This window comes from Liolophura sinensis, chromosome 3, assembly GCF_032854445.1.
Source record: "Liolophura sinensis isolate JHLJ2023 chromosome 3, CUHK_Ljap_v2, whole genome shotgun sequence".
NCBI lineage: Eukaryota > Metazoa > Mollusca > Polyplacophora > Chitonida > Chitonidae > Liolophura > Liolophura sinensis.
This window is the reverse complement of record NC_088297.1, coordinates 3,867,890-3,873,889: the sequence shown is the minus strand read 5'-3', so window position 1 is coordinate 3,873,889 and position 6,000 is coordinate 3,867,890.

Here is a 6,000-nt window from a genome sequence, read left to right as displayed (position 1 = left end):
ACAATGGAAGACATTAAAGACCAAATAAATGAATACATGTAAATAAATAAACTTAGTGGTTTCGGCTATTATGGTGAAAATGCACCATCGTAGCTAAAATATACAATCAACAGCAGCAAACCAACTTCTGAAACACGATCGGTTTAATTATTTATAGACAGAAGTCAGTCCCGTTATAGTGTGACCGGTTTGAATATTCATGTGCTGCCTCAACGATATCGACTCTAATTTGGTCGTCGTATACATGCACATTGGAGTACCTCCAACATATTGGTCTTATTTTAGGCTCTCCTGATCCCACTTTAACCCTCGGCCAGCTTTTACGGATGACTTTCATAATTAATACGACTGTATTTAGACCGACAAATAACGCCAAGTGACATTTTATCGGTATGAGGTGTTATTACAAATAGGGGCTTCTTATGCTGTGGTATATGCGTGTAGTAGGGGCCCTCCGTGGCTCAGTTGGTTGGCGCGCTAGCGCAGCGTAATGACCCAGGAGTCTCTCACCAATGCGGTCGCTGTGAGTTCAAGTCCATCTCATGCTGGCTTCCTCTACGGGCGTGTGTGGAAGGTCTTTCAGCAACCTGCGGATGGTCGTGGGGCTGTGCCCGGTTTCCACCCACCATAATGCTGGCCGCCGTCGTATAAGTGAAATATTCTTGAGTACGGCGTAAAACACCAATCAAATAAATAAATAAATAAATAAATAATTATGCATGTATTATTTTCAAAGATCGACTCGCATGCAGCAACAACTTATCCTATCATTTATTTACTTGACGGTCAACTGTAAACCGGTACTGAAGAATTCTATACGACTGTGATCAGTTCTATAAGTGAATGAAGCTCGTGGACATTCGCCCGGTACCAGACAAACTTCCTGATTCAAAGCCGCAGTCGAAACAGCGAGACCTGGATTCGATCACGCGACCTCATTGGTCAAGGACCTGACAGTCGCAGCAAGCCAGTGGTTACACTATCTATCCCAGCGAGGACCTACAAGCTGAAATAAGTGCTCACTGATTCTATAGAGACAATTTATTTATTAATTTGGGGACTTCGGTTGACCTTGTATATAGGGTAAACTTCCCTGCAAACCTTATATAATGTCGAGCATAGACGTGCAATTTGCGCTCTTTCTTCCTCTATAACGCCCAAACCTTTATATTATCAAATCGCGCTATCAAATCATCGGCTTTATTACATGCATGGGGAGAACTGCAGTACCAGGTTAAACTTCGGGTAATCCATAGGATATAGCTCAGTTCTAGATCGCTTCGCACTTGCGCAAAGGATTTGTTGGACAAGCTCCAGCTTATCGGCTCTAATTAAACTTGAACTGTTGAGATATTTACACCCCTTGCATACCTCATTGTGTACAATTGTTATAAGTCCCCTGTATATATATAAGCATACCTCCCAGAGGGTCCCTCCGTGCCCTCATTAACTATATGTCAATACACTCATATAGAAAAGCCTGAAAACGTCATCTAGTCATGTATTGTGGTTAAAATGTTTGAGTGGCATTTAAAAGTTGAAGTACACTGGGAAGGCTTTCTAACGAATCTTCTTGGTTTATTAACACGACGTTTCGATGTAGTTACTAACATCGTTAAGAAGTGCTTGATAACGATGTAGTAACTACATCGAAACGCCGTGTTAATAAACCAAGAAGTTGTATATCCATAAGAAAGACTTTCCCCAATGTACTGAGGTATAATCATTTGATTCAGAAATTCCAATGAAACAATATCCTTATGTTTTTCTATTTAGGACTTCCCTGACGAACAAAGATTCACATTTCAAATTCATACACTCAAGAATTAACTTCTACATATATAGTTTTCCCCTAACAATAAAACAATATTCTTAGCTTTTTTACTTTGTTAATTTCGTAGAAACTTGCTGGCTTTGTGATTACTGACTTAAAGTGCTGACACATATCTATTTATCAATTGTTCATTGTGTGTTTAACGCGGTATTGAAAACAATTCCGCTATACACGTTGGTGACCAGGTGAATGACCGGGAAAAACTGGGTGCATGTGGCTCCATAGGAATAGTAATAAACCACCGCTCTACAACATGAACCTGACAAACCTACTGACTAAAAGGCGCAGCCGAAGAAGTGAAAGGTGGAAAATGGAACAACCCGCCCATAGATACACGCTAAATGAACACGAGTGAGTGGAGGTGCTTGGGTCCTTGACGTCGTACTTTACAATTTTTCAGTCCATATGGCGACGAAGGAGTCATTTGAGTGCATGTAATGTGCCTCCTTATTGCAGGATGGATTTCCATCCTATCTAGTGCTGCTTCACTGAGACGTCCTTACCGAAGGCTGGTCAGCTGCTCCCGCCCAGGCCATTATACTGATACGGGTCAACCAGTCGTGGCACAATCCCCCTTCATACCGAACGCCAAGCGAGGAAGTTACAACTTCCTCTTTATTGGTCTTAGGTGTGACTCGATCAAGGATTGACCCTGGATCTACCGTTTCCGATGCGGACGCTCTAAGAATTGTGCTATTGGGACCGGTAGAGAACACGAAGGTTAGTCATTCAGTCAAGGAAAGACACTTCTTGCCTTCTAAGAACTTCGTTCAGATATTTTGGCCTGGGAATCCTCTGCAAATTTCCAGATTCCGAAAAGCGGCATAAAAGGTGTCCTCTTGATATTGAAACTAACCATGCTGTCTGTGAATTTCACAAAAAGTCTTTTTTTGATTTTGAAAGTGATAACGTATACTCAAAAAATGTAAATTTTTAAAGGAAAATCTGTTATCTGAGTGATGTTAGAATGTATTTTGCCATTGCAAGAGATTAACCTGCTAAATATGACACACATATTCCGTGGCCAAGAGAATGTGCACGCCGGCGCGGCGCAATGACCCAGCATTCTCTGGTCAAGTCAAGCTTATGCTGGCTTCCTCTCCGGCCGTATATGGGATGGTCTGTCAGCAACCTGCTAGTAGCAGCCGTATAAGCGATTATTCTAGTGCGGGGTAAAGCAGCAATAATATAAAAAAAAATCTAAAACCACGCATGTATGCGCTATGTTACAATTCTGTTGAACAGCAAAGGCGCTAAGCTTTTAATAATACCACTCTTTGTAAGTACAGCCAAACACCACGTATGAGCTGCACTTGAACTCAGAGTAACATAACACGCTGACTGGGCATGGTAGCTGACCGATGTGTCGCAAGGTAGTTACACTAAATAAATATAAGCCGAAGCTTAGTTCGGCTTTGTTTGGGTATAAAACCTTATTCTTGCAAGCATGGTCACGCTACAGTGGTTATGCCACGCAGGCTTGGGCAAGATTGGCTTCTGGTAAGATCTTTTTACATGAAAATCTGCGCAAACGCCGTGAAAAGCTGATGACATACATTGATTTACACTAGGGATTGAGACGAGGATTTCGTCGTAGAAATAAATATATACACTCAAAAAACTAATCTGTTAATTTTAACGGATAGTCTGTTGTCTGAGTGTTGCTAGAATATATTCTGTTATTATAACACTATACTGTGTCATATTCAACATAATACCCTGCTGAACTAATAGACTCTTTGAATGAGTAGAATGAGTAGACTACATGTGTTATATTTAACAGAACAATCTGCTGCAATAGAAGAACATACTCTAGCATTACTCAGACAATAGATTCTCCTTTAAAATGAACAGATTAATTGTTTGAGTGTAATAACAAAATAAAAACACATGGCATAGTATCTAAGTGGTCATTGCAGTTTTTCGACATAACATATTATCCTTAACTCTTAAAGTTTACGATGACTGTAGTTCTCTGGCAAGCCAATACTAACAATGTCTAGAATCTGTGGCACTCTGTTCCATTGTGTCTAATTCCCATTGGGCTAGGTGCTTTGCATACATTCGTCACGTTAGATACCAGGACAGTTGCAATCACAGCACAACTCAGAAACATGTTTTCGTTAACGACATCTTATACACTAGGCAGTATGCCAAACGATATGCATACTGTTTTAATTCATTACTATAGAATATAGCGTCTTAACGTCATCACTGCAACATTCATGCACTTCTTTTACTTCCACCATATTCCTTACCGCCGTCACGTAAGTGAAAATTCTTAAGATGGGGTGAAACTCCATTCAAATAAATAAATGAATAAATTCCGTTATCACAAATAACTGTTGGCTGCTTCTCACAGTGTACTTCCTCTTACTTCCTATACCGGTATTTTTCTAGTTCTTTGATGGTGTACGCTAACAGTTCAACGCGAAGAAATCCCATCCAGGAAAACAAAATTTCGGCAGTCAGTATTTATATATTATTTTTTTCGAATCACTTTGATGTATCTACCAACACCTTCCAGAAATAGAGGGCCGAGCTTCAAATAAAACGTTAAGCCAGAAATGAAAATGAAATTGCTGACGGATTTAACGATAAGATACATTTTGTTAAATGTTCACTGTGAAATGTTTGTTGAAAACTGGAATACTGAAACAACAATGATATTGCAGGAATATTAAACCTCGAGGTAGCCTCGGAAATATATACATGTATACTCTTATTGGCTGAAGAAACATTCGGTACGTCTATGAATGGATCCACCCACATCCAATGTCCCAGAACAATCAAACATTTGTAACCAATGTGTGGGACATCTGGTTGTCCTACTAGCAAACAATACTGATTATGATTGGTCAAATGCGTGAACTTGATTGACAGTTCGGCAAGGTCTACATTTCTAGACAAAAATGTGAACTATTCGTTGATCATTGAAAAAAACGTGGATGAGAAGGAAATTGCCCGTATCGTTAGGGTAAAACACAAAGAAATATCACTTACAGATACTGAATCACATCGGATACTGATATCATGACTTAAGTCAATGCTTGGGGTAAAACTCGAAGAGATATCGCCTACGGACAATTATAATCCTGACTTCGCAACCACTCGAGTAAAACAGGAAGAAATTATGATATATACAAGCACTCAGGTAAAACACGACAAACAGTGAGGTATAAAAAAAAAGAGAAATATTGCCTACGAGTACTTAATCGTGAATTATACAAACACTCAGGTAAAATATGAAGAAATATTGACTACAGACACCTCATCATGACTCCATCATCACATCATCAAGGGATGGCAATGGAGAATGCCCAAAGGTTGTGTCCCAAGGAAGTGTGACTTTTGTTTCGGAGTTATAACTACTTACGTATTATACAGCACAGATATATACATTCTACATTTATGTAAACATGACAGTTTTGGGAAGTTTAGAACACACAGTATCCTAAATAAAATCAGATGTAATATTCTCGTGTATATAAATCCATACTGCGAACATTGACATTTTAGTTTTTTTGGTTTTTTTTTAGATGGTAAAGTATGGAGAGTAAAGAGGACTTACCTTATGTTCGTCACACGCCTGTCGCTAATGGTATGTCCCTCGTGCAGTCCAATTACACGAACTGTCAACCGAGCCCGGCGCTGTAGGTACTTGTGCCTGAAATAATAGACTGCTTGTAAATGTACTGAATATATGGAAGGGCCGTTGGACCATATGTAAGGGCAGTAACTCGTAGACTATGGCGTATGTATTATACTCTTGGGTCTTGGTGAATTATCACGTGATTTAAAAGCCGCGATTCTATTGGGTGTTTTTTGCAGATCTATATATCATTGATTTAACCTACCTGTACCTCTTAGAAAGCCAGTTCTGATCCCCGGGATTGGTGTAGGCCTGTGTAAGCCACTAGTTCTTAGACAAAGCCGGATAGAGAGTGGGCGAATAATACAATGATATAAGTAAACAAAGACCCAGCTAAGCTTTTAATTATTAATCGGCTTCTTGCGAATTCAGCCTGGGCGAAAGCACGTGCATTAAGAAAATTGTGTAACAAAGCTTCTAGCAAGCAATCTGATCAGTGAGTCCACAAGTTCGAATCCAGCTCCAGTTGATTCAGCCGCGGATTTATGTTTTCAGGTATTCTACACTATCAGTA